Source organism: Phyllostomus discolor, chromosome 14 (assembly GCF_004126475.2).
Source record: "Phyllostomus discolor isolate MPI-MPIP mPhyDis1 chromosome 14, mPhyDis1.pri.v3, whole genome shotgun sequence".
Classification (NCBI taxonomy): Eukaryota; Metazoa; Chordata; class Mammalia; order Chiroptera; family Phyllostomidae; genus Phyllostomus; species Phyllostomus discolor.
The window spans coordinates 7,461,209-7,479,712 of record NC_040916.2 but is presented as its reverse complement, the minus strand read 5'-3'; positions in this window follow the sequence as shown (position 1 = coordinate 7,479,712).

Below are 18,504 nucleotides of genomic sequence, written 5' to 3'. Positions count from 1 at the left end.
CATTGAACTCATTAATGTCTGCATTGTCCTAGTGCTCTAATAAGAGTTCCACCTAGGAAGCATACACCAAAAATTGGTAAAACAAACAAAAACATATTCAGTTAGTTGTTTAATCTCCAAGAATCCTTCATAATGCTAACCTTTTTAATCCATCTTCCAAGTCTCATCTTTCCTTGGTTCTCTCATCTTCCTTTGGCTCCATGTCCCAGTTCCTGATCATTACCTCAAATGCCCTTAACTTCAGGCACCCCTAAGAAAGGATGGGATCTTATTACTATCCTGTAATCTGAGCCCCCACCTCCATGTAATCTTCCTTAAATTCCCTCCTTAATTTCAAATGCATAAAAGAAGTTGCAAAACTGTTGTTTCAGGAGCATTTGAGATCTTGCTCCCCGCTATATGTTGTCAGTTTGGCTCCAATAAACTCTCAAAAAAATTCTTTACATGTTTGGACATTTCTGACCTCAACAAATGCAACAAAAGTCACAGAGCCTGGAGGTACTTGTTTTTCCACCTAACAGAGAACCAACAAAAGTTCTGCTAGAAGACTGAGAACAAGAGAGAGGCATGGAGGTAGGATTGGGTGTGGCAGGAGCCCCTCCGTGGGATAAAAGAGTGATCGAATGAATGGAAGAGATCCTGAGGGCGAAGGAGAGAAGGGACCATGAGATTGGTGGACCCAATTCATTTTTACAATATGAGCACCAGGATTTCCCAATATGTATGGCTTTGAGATATATTTAGCCTTTACCACCCCAGCATTTGTTATAGTGCACACTCTGTCTGTTTTGATGTGGTGGAGAGTTGAGAGGATCTTAGAAATGTAAAGGGATCCTGCTGTCTCAAGAATCAGGCTCCTATTTCAGAGGCGACCTGAAGAAGGACACCTGATAGAGAGAGAGAAATATAGGCCAACTCCCTACTGTAAAACAAAGAGAGAAAGAAAAGGGAAAAAATCACTTAGGGTCTTTGGGGATGGCAAGTGCACATGAGGGGGGATGCTCAAGTTGCCACCTTTCCTGTTCTTTTTACCCCTCCCACCTCTCCTTCCACCCAGGCCATGGAAAACTTCTGGGGGCAAGGACTCCGCCTCCTTGCTCAAGAAGCTCTGCCCTAGATGGTGAGTATCAGGGAGGCTGGAGGCCAGTCCCTTCCACCAGCCCAGCCTGCCCATCCACCACTGTTTCCTCCCAGTTCCTAGGTTCTCATTACCGTTTTTCTTTCTTCTGTGTGCCTCTGCACTGAATTAAAATCATGGTTCATCAGGGACACAAGGAAGAGCCAGAGAGACACAGGACAAAGTCCACAACTCAGAGAGCCCTGGCCCCAAACAGCACCTTTGAGGAAATTTCCTCAGAAGTCTTTGATCTTAGTCTTTAGGAAATTCAGAACTTGGAACACCGTGGCATGATTCTTCCCTCTGTGCTCCACCCCACTGACCCGAGGCTACCCGCACGTCCTCTCAGGGGCCCCTCCTCTGGTCAGGGACCTGCATACCTCAGGCAGCACCCCTTCCCTCCTGCTGACCCTTGACTGGGTCTCACCCCTTTGTGGACCTGTTCTATCTCTGTGTCAGTGACACTGTTGACTTATTATTGCTTTCGGATAACTTGAAGTGGACAAAACCTTTTCCTGGAGTCTCCTTCCCGTCCCCACAGCACAGCCAGTTTCCTGAGAACGGGCTTCATCAGAACCAGAGACTCCCCAGCTGTGGGTTCTCTGATTCGGCCAGAGCTCCTGGGTCTCCAGGCCCCACCCTGCCCCCGGTGCCCATGTTTTTGTTCACTCTGAGCTTCCTGTGAACTGAGACAGAAATGTAGGAAGACAGTGAGATAATCGTGACAAGCCAAACTGTTCAGAAACTCGGCTGGGGCAGAATAGTGGTGCTGTGACTGCTTCGGCCTGTTCCAAGAGCAACGTGAAGGGATGGCTCAGCTCACACAGACTTGACTTGGGGTGGTGGACACACAGTACAATATACACACGATGGATTATAGACTTGTGCACCTGACACCTATATAATTTTATTAACTAATGCCACCCGAATAAAGTCAATAAAAATTGTTAAAAAAGAAGAAGACATGAAACAAGGGTCCTGGAGGGCAACAGAACAGCCTCAGGACTCAGAGGGGCGCCTGGTTCCCTTTCCTCCTCCTTCCCATAATGCCTGCTCATGGGCGGCACATGCCAACAGCTTAGATGGAAAAACCCTCACAAGTTTCAAAGCTGGCCTGGCATGAATATAATGAAGCGTCTCATTAAACCTTTCTTCAAGAGTGCCGAGCCCTCCGTCTCTGCTGTGATTCCCAGAAGCACGAGGCCGGTGGAGATGACCTATGTAAAGGCAATGGCTGACTTTGCGCCCTTGGACAAGTGACTAGAATCCTGGCACTCGTTTTTTCTCATCTGTAAAATAAAAGGGTTAGGTGAAGTCATCTCTCAAGCCCCTCCATCTCTGTGGTTTCATGATTTCTATGACTGTCAGAACAAAACAAGTAAAATCTGAGAACGAGGGGAAGAAAATATCTTAGAAAAACAGACAAAGCCAATAAAAGAAACAGCCAAGGTCAGAACACAGGTGCCTAGATTCCAAGCCCAGGGCTCCACCTGCATCAAAGGCAGGTCTTATGAGTCATAATTGGCACTACCACATTACCCATGCCCCCCAAAATCAAAATCCCCACACAGCAAACGTGTTTCATCTTCCCATGGCCAGGTCATTTTCCCTCAGAGAATGAGGGAGATCAGCCATCACCCCTTCAAGACAGCATTTGAAATATGTTTTTTTTTAATTATGGATTATTGACATGATGGAATGCTGTAGTCCATGACTAACTGACCGTGGGAACCGTGTCAACACATGGGTATGTGGACGTGGACAAACCCCCGTGGAAAAGAGGTGGCTCCATGGGGACAGACGCACACTACGTAAGTGGAAAAGTGTGCTCATTGCTTGCTCACTGACCCAATGTTAGAGGCAAATTAAGATTGTATTCTTTGATTAATAGAGACTCAATAAATGAATGCTTATTATTTTTAAATTCTGACAGTTCTAGCCACCTCAGCCACTGCTTCAGACAGAATGCGACTAGGTCCACAGAATCCTTTTTTGAGCAATGGGCTCCCCCCTACTCTCCCCATGCCCCAGCCTTTGCTTTCCACCCTCACTGGGCACACAGGCTCCCTCCCACCCCATTCACACACACGCTCCAGCTAAAAAGTCCAACTTGCCTATCTGGCTGGGAAAAGGGACAGCAGCGGGCTGGGAGAAGGATGGAAGAGATGTAGAGTTCCCCATGGCTGAGGATGGCATAGATGCTCGAGTGACCCCACTAGACTGGGTGGTGAGGTGACCACTGAGCCCTGGCTCAAGTGAACAGTTTCAAACACCTAGAGCTCATATTACCAGAGATATTGCCAGGAAAGCTGGAGTTAGAGACCCCCTCAAAGCTCAAGGAACCTCAGAGATTTCCTTCAGATGATAAACTCCCCAGTCAGAAGAGTCCTTGGAGGAGGGGCTGCTGGGTCAACCACGAAACAGCAGTAAGAATCACAGAATATGGAATTAGACACAACTGGGGTGAAAAATAGGCTCTGCTGCTTAGTAGCTGGGTGATATTAGGGGTTTCTTACTCTCCCTGAGCCAGTCTCCTAATGTGTAAAATGTGGTGTTAGCTCAGGGGCTTGGTGAAAATTAGTCTAATGTATGCAATGGCCTTAGCACAGGCCTGACTAAGTAGGCCCTTGAGAAATGAGGTTTCCAGTAGAGCAATATTATTATTATCTTGCACCACCTCCCTGGAATGTTCAGGTCACTCATTCTCCTGCATGGTTCCCTGGGGAAGTCTGGAGATTCGAACCCCCCATGGCCAGCCTCTGGTTGTGCTGAACCAAGGAAAAGGGCAGGGGGCAGGGATCAGGCTTCAGTCTGCACCAGCCTGGGTGTTTGCTCAACTGAAAACCAAAACCTGGCATCCAACTGCTCAGTCCAAGTCCCCTGGAGCACTGACAAGCTTCTGACCAGAGGCTCTGCTGATCAAGGGACTGGCTCTATATTCAGCACATGCATCCTGGTTTGGGAAAAGCAGGCAGCGACTCCAAGAGCCATCTGGAGTGGGTGGCATTTCCAACTAGATCTGGGAAAGACCAGACAGTAATTAAAACAGTGTGGTATTAGCACAAGAATAGGCCGATCAGGGGGATTAGATGGCCTGGAAACAGACCCTAACACATACACAAAGATTTAATAAATGGTAACAGAAACCGTAAATCACTGGGGAAGGTGTGAGTTATGTAAAAACTGGGACCTGGGAAAACTGGCTGTTTGAAAGGGAATCCGTTTTGACCCTCAACTCATAGTATTCACTAAAATTTCACTTAGACCAGAGTTAAACCTGCAAAAACAAAGGAATAGGAGAAAAAGCCAAAACATGTCATTTTCCTGAATGGTAAGACTGCATAGTATAAAGATGCAAATGGTTCATGAATTAAGATATATGTTGAATCTAATCCCTTTCAAAGTCTCAAATGAGATTTTTTTTTCCTGAAGCTAGACAGCATGATTCTAAAATTCATCTAGAAAATGAGCAGAAATAGCCATTTTTTTACACTGAGTAATTGTAGAAGATTTGTTCCACCAGATAATAAAATGCTACATTTCATATTCAAAAATGTCTGACTCTATAAAGATACAATAATTATAACAGTGTGATTACAATAGAAGAACCAACTGAACAGAATAACTCAAATAATGTTCTATATATAAATAAAAAAGTTAGCATATGATACGTGTAGAAGGGGAAATAAAACATTGTTTAATACATGATGCTGGGATAAATGACTTCGTATTTAAATGATTATCACACAACATAGAACAAAATAAAATTTAGATGAATTAAAGAGTTAAATATAAAGAGTGAAATCATAAAATAGTTAGATTAAATATAGATTATTATTTCTATCTCAGTGTGGAGATAAAATTTCTAAGCATAAAAGGAATTAGGAAAATCACAAAAAAAGAAATAGATATATTTGGCTGCATAAAAATTCAAACCATCTCTATAAAAAAAATCAAAGAGAGTAAAAAGTAAACAGCAAAATCAACCTGAGAAAAATGTCTGCCATAAAAACATCAAAAATTAATGTTCTTGATACATAAAATAGTATTTATACATAACAAAATGCACTGACCCTTCCAAAATGTATAAGAAACAAGAATAGGCTATTGCAGAAAAAATACAAATCATGTTTTAAACATACAAGGCAATGTTAAACCTCACTAACAATCAACATATGTGAAGAAACACACTACTGAAGTACATTTGGTGCCCTATTGAATTAGTAAACGCTGGTAAAAGTCAATGCAGGCTACTGATGAAGGTGTGATGTCGTGATGAGCCCACTCGCACACTGCCTGCACCATAAAAACTTGTACAATATTTCTAGAATGCAACATGTCAATAAGCCTAAAAGTCCTTAAAACATTCAGTTTCTTTGTTGCAATAATTCCACTTCTATTTTGAGCAAGGAAAAATACGGACAAATGTTCATGTTTGTACCCTTTATGTTTAATAAGTAAAAACAAATTAAATATCCACCACGTGTTTGGATATCCACCAAGTTTTGGAAAGTTAAATAAATTATAGTATATCCACAAGATGGAGTATTATATTATCACTTAAAATTATGCTCACAGAGCATTTTTAATGTTTGGGAAAATTGTTCACAATGTGTTAACTGTGATCTTAACAGGGCAGTGAGATCATGGGTGAATTTTATTTTATGGCTCACTTATTCTGTTTCCCACCTCCTCATACCCTAAATTTCTACAAATATAATGATTTTTTTTTTTAAGGAAAGCACTCATACTTCTAAGTTCCTCTTCTCCACAACCTCTCTTGTGGCATAGCAAAAGTCCTCTTTCCTGACCTCATCTCAGCAGACCCTCATCTTCCAGGTCCTATACGAAACTCTACTGGCTGGTGATCTCTTGTCCACCTCTAGCACTGTCCGTTTGGAAAGGTAGATGGCCCCTCACCTTGTATGCTTTGCAGCGGGCCATGCCACCCACAGAATCTGGCACCGGGAGAAAGCAAGACACCTCACCAGACTTTGGCATTGCCAGAACTTACCTGGATTCATATTTCAGTCTTGCCAAGTATGGATGCTGGCTGATGACCGTGGGCAAGTGGCTCCACCTGAGCCAGAAGGTATGCTTCCGGAGGGCAGGCTGTCTCTAGTCCATTGTTGTCTCTCCAGAGGAGATTCAACAGAGAATGAATAAATGAACAACTGTGAAGTGGGTGAAATCAGCCCATTTGACAGAGAGGTTGTGCAAACCAAATGCAATAATGTGTAAAACAGTCAGGTCCACGGTTGACAGTCAGCAAATGCTGACGGCACCCGGCTGACCTCGGACAGAGCCTTCGGCTCCCTGATCACCTACGCTGAGACAGCTTTGATGAAGGTATAAAAGGTTTAGTCTTGTCTCTGAGTTTTCCCAGGTGGTCTGAAACATGTGGCTTTTCTTCTCCCTCTTCCTCTTCTTTTCCTTTTGGTTTCCTCTGAATCGATTCTGCCACTGGTGAAGGGCAGTAAATTAATAACTAGATTTCCCCCCACAACAACAAGCCCAACAACTAATTGGCTCAATATCTCCCTGTTACCGTATCACTTTGGGATTTTCTGGGTGAGCTATAAATAAGCCAATTCCATTAATAAGCCATTTGGCCAAGGGAAGAAAATACACTTCTGAGATCCCGAGGGGCCTGGGGAAGCTGCTCAGTGGCCCATGGAGCAAAAGACCTGATCACAGAAATGAAGGATTCCACCTCCGCCCTCCTCCCAGCAAATCTGTCCTCCCAGCCGAGTCTTCTGAGCTGGTCCTGGGGGTGGGGGAAGGAGAGCTCTGTGAAGTTTTAAAATTACAATTTAGATAAATCTGCGCATTCGTTGGCCTGAGTGTGTTTCTGGAAAATAATAGTTAGCAGGGTCGGACCTGCCGCATTTCAGGGGCTTTATTGTCTCCTTATAATTAAGTCCTGCACAGAAATCCAATTACAAATGTTCTCAATTGCCCTCCAGCTAAGTGCTAACAGAAGAGGGGAGGAAGGCTCTCGGACTTAAATAACTCTGGGTAAAAATTAATATTGTGGCTCTGTTGGCTAATTAAAAGTGCCGCCTCTATTAGTGGGCCTTTATATTAATAAATGAGACTATTATTATCATATTCGACAACCCGGGCCCTTACCAAGTCTGCTCTGTCAACCTTGCTTTTGAAAGCACAAGTTCATTGCCTTGGACACAGGCTTCTATGGCCACAGAGGGGACGGCTCCATCCCAGCCAGCCATTTACTGAGATGGGCACCTTAGCAGTGGCCGCCTTGCATGCTCCTCACACCAACTCTGTCTGGTATGTGTTATGGTTCCTGCTTCGCAGCTGAGCAAACAGAGGCTTAGATCTATGTTCAGTAACTTCTCCTAATAAGAGGCAGAATTTGGATTCAGACCTGCAGCCTCGGGACACTGAGTCTGACACTCATTGCATTGCAGTACCAGCTAATATTCTTTGCTGGACTGGTGGGGCAGGTGAAGGTCTTTACTATGTATTGGTACCTAGAAGGCGTAAAACTTCTCCTCAGTAGTTTTGGTGCATTCCTTTGTTGCCCAGGGACTTATTTATCAATACTAACCTCCTCCTGTGGACCAGGTACTGTTTCTGCTCTCAAAGAGGCAAGCAAGTATTACAGTGGCCGAGCAAACACTGGCTGCTGTAGGAGCACACCAACCACAGCCAACCCAAACTTGAACAGTAGGGAAGATTTCTCAGAAGAGGTAGAATCTAGGTGGAGTTTGGGAGGACAAAGAGGAGAAACACAGGCCACACGGTGAGACACAGGGGAAGGGGTCCCCAGGCAATTTCCCAAGGATGTCTTGTGTACAAAGGCATCAGAAAGTGGCTGAAAGGTATCCGCTGTGCCTGAAACCTAACTTTCAAGGTGAGCTATGAAAAATTGATAAAGCCAGAGAAGGAAGCAGGGCCAGATCAGATCAGGTAGGGCCTGGCTGCCTTTGCTCACAGCTTGGGCAGGCTGCCCAAGGGTGATAAAAGGTGTTTGAATGGTTTTAAACAGGAAATGATTAAACAAAATTGTATTTTGTGCTCATCTCCCTGGCAGGAATGTGGAGAGAAACTGGCCATAGGTCACCCTGAAAGCAAAGGGCCAGGTAGGAGAAACATGAGGGTAACAATGGAAATAGAGAGACATGGCCCCACTCAAGAGATGTGCGAGAGGTAGAATGAGCCAAACTCAGTGACTGACCACAATTACAGTGTCAGGGAGAAGGGGGAGCCACATTGGACCCCCAGTTCTCTGTCTTGAGCAAAGTGAAGAGATTCCAGAAGATGGGAAAGACAGGATGAGAAGAAACTTTGGATGAAGAGAAGAAGTTCGGTTTTGGACATAAGGAGCTTTCGTTCTTGAGGGACATTGACGGGCAGTTGTCTAGTGAGCTGCTGGATACAGGGGTCTGGAGCTCAAGAGAAATAGTGTCCTGGAGATGATGCTCTGGAAATTATGTTAGGGTCTGCCATCTATACTGCACCAAGTATAGATGCAATCACCCAGGGGGAGCAGGGGGAGTGGCCACACAGGTCCTCAGTGGGCCCTCATCTTTGTTTATCACCAGCAAACATTTACCATGCCCCTCCTATAGGCAAGACAGTCATCACCTGTTACCAAGCATTTCCAACTATTCATGCATCATTTTCTTAGTGACAGAGATGAGGAATGTCATGTCCAATTTCTAACTTAGGCTAGATGCCCACCAACCCACCTAGGAACATTGAATTTAACTTGAGTCATCAGCATTTGCTGGCAATCCCGTAAGAATGATCTGGAGTCCAGTTCTATGCCTAACCTTGGGTTGGCCTCTGATTCACTCCAAGGCCTGAACTGTTATGAGACCAGGATGGCTGAGAAAAAGTAGCCATATACACTCTCAGTCTCAGATATTATTTGCTGTAAGTCACTAGAGCCCTGTAACAGAACCCAGACCTGATCATTTCAATGTCTAAATTCCAAAAATAATAATAATAATGACTGAAATACTGACTAGACTTAAAGAACGAAAGCTTTTAAGTGAGGCAGGGTGGGAGGGGGAAGGAGGGAAGAAAAATATCCAAAAACAACATCTTGTTTTTACAAAGTAATGAGCCAGCCATTTGCCATCCATCAGCTAACAAATGCAGGAAAGTCCAGATTGATAGGAGCACTCAGAGAATGGGGTGAACAGCTACAATGCAAAGGATTTTCTCATGATAAGGAGGTTGTTTCAGCTTTCACTAAAAATCTTTCCAGAGTTTCTGGTTAAGCTTTCCTGCTCCACTAAGTCACTGGCTTTCCTAATCCTGCTTCAGAGTCAAACATGGAGCAGGTGAGAGGCAGGTCTGGCCAGGGTAGAGTTCGAGGGGTTGTTTCTTATACAAGATTATGAAGTGTGAAGTCAGAAGGCAGACCCCAACATTGTGTCTGTGGAGATACCAAAGTCACAGCCACTTGATAAGATCCCAGACATGACCATCAACCCGAGCAGCTAGACAAGGATCTAAAGATACGGTGTCAAAATAAGAGGTGAGGAGGGCTGGGGGAATAGAGTCAGGAAGCTGAAGAATGGTAAGTAGGGACAGTGGTAAACAGAGGGAGTCTGAAGGAATGTCAGAGATTCCAGAATGGCAGACAACAACAAGCATTTTCTATCACACTGTTTCTGCAAATCTAGAATCTGAGCATGTCTTACCTGAGTACTTCTGGTTCAAAATCTTTCCCAAGGCTGAAGTCAAGCTGGAGACTAAAGAGGTGTAACCTCCTCTTAAAGGTTTGACTGGGGGATAGGGCAGGATAGAGGGTTTACTTCTAAGCTCACTGATGTGGTTGCTGACAGGCCTCAATTGAGAGAACAAGCCTCTCCACAGGCTGCTCAAATGTTCTTGCAACAGGGTAGCTGTGGCTGGAGAAAGAAAGAGAGACAAAAAACAGAATGTGAGAAACTGAGAGAGAGCCAGCTCCCAAGATGGAAGCCGCAGTATTTTATAACCTAACCTTCAAAGTGACACGCCATCACTTCCATCATATTTTATTCATGAGAAGCAAATCAGTACATCCAGGCCACTTTGAAGGGGAAGGGACTATATAAGTAGGTGAGCACCAAGATGCCAGGATCACTGGGGAGCATCTAAAAGGGTACCTACCACACTGAGGTTGCTTTTTGAGGTCTAAAGGTGGGACTACAGGTGTGGGCAAGTCAGGTTCATTTAAAGGGGCATTGCAGGCTTGACACTTGTGTGTGGAATAAATTTTTCTGATGGATAAGAATCTTGCAGAATTTCTGGCTCCTTCATTATCCACCTTGATAATTATTTTCCATGGCTACAGATGTTGAGATAGAAGGTATAGATAGGTAGGGTAACTATATACTGATTTTTGGATATTCTCTAGAAGTTGACCTTTCGAACAAATCACTGATGGCATCTTACATTTGTCTCCCCATCCTATTGATCCTTCCTTGTCACAAATTCCTCCACAATTATTTTCTGTGCTACAAGTCAGTCTCTGTATAACCTCTAATTGTCAGTACTTTTGGACAATGCTACTTCGATTAAAAAATCTTCTGGGAGCAGAACTCCAATATCTGGTCAGTCACATCGGGAGAATAAAGTTTATATCTCATGGAGGTGTGTGAAAGGCTTCTACTCCTTTAAAAAAAATGGCAAACGTCATCAGGTTGAAGAGAACATGGGGTTTGATGTGTGGCCAGAGTGATACAATCAAGTTGCATTACGGGCCTGCTCAGCCTACCTGAGTAAGGTCTGGCTTGGTCCTTTCAGATTGTCTTAGGGAGAGGCAGGTGGGGTCCTGGAAAGGTCCCAGAGAGGAGTGCACAGTGGGACTGTCTCTGCAAGTTTTCACACTGGGGCTGGACCTTTGGAGAAGTCCCATGCAGAATGCATGCTATAAATGCATGGCCTGTGTGGTTAAGAACAACCAGGGACCAGGCCATATCTACGGAGATTAAATAGAGAACATGAAAAAAGAAAAAACAACAGCAGTAGAATATGAAGAAAGGAGGGGATTCTAGAAGAGAAGGAGACCAGATGGAAGAGCCCACAGTAAAAGTGGTAGGAAGCCAGCATGCCCAGCACTGGGCCCATGATCTGTAGCCCCCTCATGGGTAAATTCATGTATCCACTTAAACGAGTCCCTACTAGGTTCTAGACCCTAAGGATACAACAATGAACAAAAGAGACATCGCTGCTGTTCAATTAGCATTCCCTATAGACAGGGGAACAGGAATGGAGCCAGTGCAATGAGGCTCACCACAGAGATATCGGGTCATAAGAGTCCAAAGATGCTGAGGCCACCCTACCAGCCCAGTCCTCTGGCTTTCAGCTCATCCACAAGGAACCCAGCTTGAAGGAAATGCTCCTCCAGTTCTTCCTCACCCAAAGCCTTAGCCACAGCCCAGCAGGATCCTGTTCGACCCTCTTGGTCTCTCACTGCATCTCGGATCTGGGTGTTTTTACCCTTTTCCTGCTTCTTCCTCTGTCCAGTAAGAAGTCCCTTTTGGAATGGCAAGGTCAAGAGAAAAAGCCAACGGCTGCCATTAGCCATGCTTGGGAATGGAACACCTTTTCTAGTCTTGCGGACAGGAAGCAAAAGAAAGTATGTCCCACAAAAGTCTACGTGGGAGAGGCCGAGGGTCATTAGCCTAAAACAAGCAGAGACCCAACGTCCCTTCTCACCTTCCTTATCCCTCAGTGGTACTGTGCTCCCTTGTGGCACCAAGAGGGCTGATCTTCTGGGCCCACTCCAAGGAGACAATACAGAAGGAAATGGTAGTTGGTGAGCCTTTATCTCCCAGGTATGCATCAGGCCTTAAGCTGCTCAGAGAACCCTCAGGGCTTCTGGTCTGTGGCCTCCTCCCCAGCCTCCAGAGAGGTCACCTTCAGCACGACCCCATGTGTCTTGTCTAGACAGTTGAGACAAAAACTCAGCATTATTTTCTGCTCCTCACCTGTTTTTATGAGTAAGAGTTTTTTCCTGATGTCTACCCTAAAATCTCCGTGCAATTATTTCTTTCCACAATTAGAAGCAAAGAACTAAAGTCAGCAAAATGTCAGATTCTGGACATCCTACAGCACACAGAAGTCAAGACCCTGAAGGTGCTCACCATTCACACTGGTGAGCTGAAGATGGGGCATCTCAAGCAGGACTTGAGAGGGACAGAAGGGAAGCCAGGGTGGCCCTGGAGCCCCCGTGGAGGCTGTGGGATGTGTACCATGCATACACCTCCCACAGCTTGTGGCTCTAGTCACAGGCCTCAAATGTGCTTCAGATCAACATGCTGAGTTCCACATGGCACCATGCCCCCAGTCTCATGCCATCTGTGAATGACATGGAGCCCCTCTCAGTAGGCCCAGTGCCCCCCACTTCTCTGACTCTTGCTTTCCATTCTTCCACCCAGAGCTCCTTTTTAATTTTCTGGTTGGCTTGGCCAATGGCACATGCTGTCCCCAGAGCTCTGGGCCCAGGAACAGCTCCACCCCCACATGGCTGCATGGCCCCCTGCTCTCTGTTGTTCCTGCTTGGTGAGCTCTAGACCTGGCCTCTCTGTCCAAAGAGCCTCCAAGACACTCAGAGGCCATGCCATCCGTTCTCTGCCCCCCTGATCCCAGGGCCCCTTACCTTCCTAACCCCCACCCAGACTCAGCCAATGGGGGCTGTTCCACAGACCAAAATGGATGAGAGGGGGCATGAGAGGAGAGTCTGGGAGCTCAGAGCCCTGTCCCTCCACATCTGCTGCTACAATCATACCCCCAGCCCCTCAGCTGACAAAAGCTCATGTCAGAGCCAATGGATCTGGTGCTGGCCCAACCCCTTGGAGCAATGACAGCCATGTGCTACATGTGCCCAATTCTGCAGCTGGGCTAATTACTGTGGTTCCCGAGCTTGGGGTCCAGCCCCAAACCAAACAAATTAGGACAAAAACCACAGGCTTCCTCATGCTTCTCATTCCAAGCCAGCAATTGCTGAAGGACCCCTATAATTGATAACAATGCAATAAAAGCCAACCACCTGTCCCCAATCCTAAGGACTTGGGAGCCCAGCCAGAGGTTCAGCCCACCCCACCATAGCCACGGAAACATGGAGTTGAGCAAGGCTACATCTCCAAGCGCCCCAGGAAAAACCTGGGCCCTATGATATCCCAGGACCCAGCTTAGAGGAAAGAATGCAGCTGGGTGAGCTAATGGAGGGAGGACTTGGGGCCAGGACTGCTGGCCACTGGGGTGGTCTAGCCCCTCGAGGACTGGGCCTAGGGTTGGGGGAGGCATGTGGAAGGAAGGGCAGCAGGGGCAGCTTGGGGCCTCAAGACACACTGAGGATGAAAGTTGAATATGGACAGCTCAGTGGCCAGGAATCACTCCCAGCTGGCCACATTGAGAAAATCCAGGAGGCAGGAGGAAGATATCAATAACATCTGATCTTAAAAGGAGGGCCCTAGCTACAGCATCCAGGGTCAACAGCAGAAATTAAAATAAGGATTTATTAATGCATGAGACATGGTGCTAGGGATTGCCTGAGAGTAAAGGCTGGGTGTCAGAGGCCTGGCCAGGGACAGAGAACCAACTGTGGCACTCGTTACTGGACCTCTTCCCCACATCCAGTTTCAGCCCAAATTGAGAGGGAGCAGGTGCTGCAGTAGAGCTCTGGCCAGGGAGTGGCAGGTACCCAATGGCCAATGGGGGGCTGAGCAACAACCCAAGGCAGTGTCACCTCGGGAAGCCAAGCTGAGCCACATCTGGAGTGAAGGAGACAGAGAATACTTTGGAACTGGGGTCCAAAGTGAAGGTCTTACCATGGCCAGAAGAATGGCTTTGTGAGAGAGCTCCCAGAGGAGTGTGTAGCAAACAGTGGTCCAGGACCAACTGCAGCAGCATCACCTGGGAACCGGTGGGATATGCAGACTCTCCAGCCTCACCTTAGATCCTGTGTCTAAAACTCAGCAGGCGGGGAAAGACTATCTGCATTTTTCCAGGCACAGGCGATTCTGACTCTACAGCTTGAGAAGCTCAAAACCATAGTTCTCAGGGGAGGCACTCTTGTGTTCACGGTACTTGTTCTCAAACTACACTCTGCATCAAAAGTGCCTGGAGAGCCCTGGCTGGCATGGTTCAGTGGACTGAGTGCTGGCCTGTGAACCAAGGGATCACTGGTTTGAGTCTCAGTCTAGGGCACATGTCTGAGTTGCTGGCCAGGTCCCCAGTAGGGAGCATGCAACAGGCAACCACACACTGATGATTTTCTCCCTCTCTTTCTCTCTCCCTTCCCCTCTCTAAAAATAAATAAATAAAATCTTTTTTTAAAAAAGTGCCTGGAGAGGTTGTGAAAACACCTGCAGTCCTTGATTCTGAAGTCTGGGGTGAAGACTGGGATGGGGCCCGAGAAAGAGATGGGCCATCCCAGGGGCCAAGAGGAAGCACCGAGTCTTATTAGGCAATCTTATGCACTGAGTGTGCCCCGCTCTCCAATTCATTTGTTGAAGCTGTAACCCCCAGGGCCTGTGGGGAGACACAAAGGTTAAATGAGGCCATAATGGTGAGCCCCCAACCTGCTGGGGCTGGTGCTGTTATAGGAAGAGAAAGAGACATCAGAGCTTGGGGCATGTGTGGGCATATGCACCTGAAGGAGAAAGTGAGATTCTTTCTTTCTCTCTCTCTCTCTCTCTTCCTCTCTCTCTCTCTCTCCCCCTCCTCATCTGTCTCTATCTCTCCCCACTCCCTGAGGACACATCAAGAACACTGTCTGCAAGCCAGGAAGAGAACTCCCACTAGAAACCAAATCAGCCAGCACCTTGATCTTGGACTTCCAGCCTCTAGAGCTATGAGAAGTAAATGTCCGTTGTTTAAGCCGCTCAGTCTGAGCGATTTTGTTATGGGAGTCCAAGAAGACTAATGTAGGCAGACTTGGAGACCAAACAACCTGAATAAATACCAAGATTTTTTTTTTAAAGAGAAAGAGAGGTCTCCATGTACACCCCTCAGCTGGCAGCACAGATAAACCCTACCTTGGGCTTTCTGTTCTTTCAAACCCAAACTTATCTGCTAACTGAACTTTGCCCTTTGCCTTTGTGCCCAAACAACCCTGATAAGACTGCTTTTAAATCTCTTCCTGATTCCTGCTCCTCTCGCCATTTCTCCACCATAACCCCATCACGGACCTCCGACCCTGACCCAAGGTCACACCCTGAACCTTCAAGCTGCCCTCTCTCTTTGCCTCAGTCTCCTTTCACCCCTGGCTCTCCCCTGGGTTAATCGCCCTAAAGCACAGCCAGGAGAAGCAGGGCTCAGTCAGGCAGGTGAGGACCAGACCAAGTCAGCCAGTGAGTCACTGCAGAGGCGGCAGCCACAGGGCAGGGGAAGCCCGGGGATGATTTACTGGCCACTGAACTCAGCCAGGCGAGGGGTGGAGGGTGGTGGGGTGGGTAAGCAGACAGAGTGTAGTCAGTGATACTTTGTGCTGCCCCATCTCAGGAAAATAACTGTTCCCCTGGACCATCATTACACCATCATTTTTCTGCTCCTGTGCCACTTACAGGGAAATAGAAACTCACTTTCTTCTTCATAATAAGCTGCAATTTCAATAACTCAAGAGGCTTTACCTGGGATGGAGCCATTCTCCCAATGATGCGGGGGAAGACGGGTGCCTCCTCCAGACTCTCAACCAGCTCCTGAGGACACTGAGCCTTCCTGATGCCCTTCTAGGCTGTCACTCAGGCGACCAGCAGTCCCAGTTCACCAGGAACTCAGGGATCCCAAGATGCTGGACTGTCAATGCTAAACCCAGGTCAGCACTGAGCAAACCAGAATGGGTGATCATCCTGCCTGCTACCAACTGGGGACAAGGGGCAGCACTGTGTCTTTAATGGGCATTTGTTAAGTACTTACAACGTGCCAGGTGCTTTTCCAGACTCCTGGGAAACCACTGGTGTGCAAAGCAGACAAAAACATGCACTCGGGGGGCTTACATCCTAGTCAGGGAGATAAAGAATAGACACACTAAATAAGAATGTTGTATAATGTACCAGGAAGTGATGAGTGCTGTGGAGAAAAATAAAACAGGGAAGGAAGATTGACGATGAGGAAGCTGTGATTTTAACTAGGGTGGTCATGGTAGGCTTCACTAAGAAGGTGGCGTTTGAGAACTTTAAAGAAGATAAGGGAGAATGTTATGAGGCCATCTGGGGAAAAGGCATTCCAGACAGAGGGATCAGCCAGAGCAAAGACTCAGAGACAGAGCTTGACTTGCATATTCAAAAGGATTCCACGCAGGTGGAGCAGAGTGAGCAAATAGCAAGAAAAGGAGAGAGAAGAGACAGATGTGGGCAGGGAGGTCAGACTTTACATGGCTCTGTAGATCACTGTAGACCACTTGGCCTTTCCCTAGAATGAGATGGAAGAAGGGACACGATTTGATTTGTGTTCCAGTAGGCTCTCTTTGGTTACTGTGTTTAGAACAGATGGTGCAGGGACAGAAGGAGGACATTGGAGCAGGGCGACCGGTGAGGAGGCTGGTACGATTCCACAAAAGCGCAATGGCAGGGCCTAAGACCACAATGGTAATGGTTGGAGGTGTACAAAGTAGCTGGATTCTGGACATATTTTGAAGGTAAAGTTGACAGATTTTCCTGACAGGGATTGGGTACAAGGTGTGAGGGGTGAAGGAGAATCAGCGTAACTTCTGGCATAACTGGGGCCACCACTAGATCTTAGAACAAATAGTATAAATTTCAAAGATCCCTTCTACCCTGAAGGACACGCGCTTGAGATACTGCTGGGTTTAATTTGGACACTAAGATGCACTTCCAAATGGGATTACTAAAACTCTGGATTATAGCCTTTAACTGCAGGCTAGATTTGCATTCATTCATAGGTCTGAGGCTAGATAAGAGGGCCATCCAAGGTCAGTTCCCTCGTCTTTGACTCAGTATAATCCAGTGGTTAAGAGGTTGGACCTGCACTTAAAACTCTGTGAGGCTCAGTTTTCTCATCCAATGAATTTAAAATAATGTTTATAAAACACTTAGCACAGGGCCTAGACCCTGGAAAGCACTTCATTCCTAGTGGAGATTAACATTCTTGAATGCATGATGTTGAAATTCTGACAGTGACCAGCAGAGGGCACCACGAGCAGGAGATTGGAGCTGACCTGCCAAGGAGACTCGTTTGTTGGCCTTGGATCCACCAACCTAAAAAAGAAACTAAACCAACTAGCTTCACACAAATAACAGATTGGGATTTATGTTTCTTCTCTCTCCTCTTTCTCCCCACCCTTATTCCCCAATTTTCACATGTCTCCTGGATTCTCCCCCTCATTGTAGAGACTTACCACTCTGCAAAATGGATCTTCTATTTTGGGGTTTCCTTTGCTCAAAACAGCTCCCAAAGCCCTGGCATTAGAGGGGAATAATGTAATGGCATCACCATCTGTCAGTTCTGAACTCCTCTCCCAGAGCCCTGCAGGATGCCCCCAAACTGGCTCACTCGCAGTATCCTGGCCATGAGGAAGACGAAGACAAGGAAAGATAAGGTTTGTCCAATTTGTTCTGATCCCTGGAAATTCTGCTTCTTATCTCCTCTCCCATTGCTTCATCACATTGCCAAAATTACCTCGATAATATGTTTTTTTAATTTAAGAATTCATTTTCACTTCAAGAAAGAGGAACACTGTAGCCAGATAAGAAACTCCATCTGTCTTTAAGAGAAAGGGTCGTGGATTTGGGTGTCATGAATCCTGTAACGTCTTGAATTACAGTGCCACTTCCGAATGCGTCCTTCATATTTATGAAATGATTATTCTACAGAGGTGCATTTAATATTGTTAAAATAATGATTGTGCATGTTTAATACATCAATTTAAGTTATTATCGCCCATGCTATAAAATGCAGGATAATTTCATAAATAATTATAAAGCATTTACAAATGAGTGCCTTGATGCAAAGCATTCTTGCTAATCCTTTATCTTTCACAAACACAGAAATAACAATTAGATTCCCGGCATAAGAAAAGGAGGTTGCGTTCTAGAATGTGTCACCTCCTTACTGAATGCAAATAACGAGACAAGGAAAACAAAGGACCTGAGCAGAAGCAGCGTGCTCCCCCTCTTGACAGATGGGCAGTGTCTGCCCATGGCCTCACCGCTCTAGGTACCTGGCCCTTTCTCTGCAGGGACGAGGGTGGCGTTGCCTCCACACAGAGGGCATTCTTTGAACCGCTTGCAGGAAGGGTAATTCATCTGACTGCTCGCTTCTTTGGGGAAATGGAGAAGCTACAGTACAGAGGCCCAGCCCTGGGGTTAGACTAAGAGATGCTTTTCCCTCCCACCCCACTTCTGCACCCACAGACACAGGCAGGAGACTGGACAGGATGCCCCAGATTCCAGACCTTC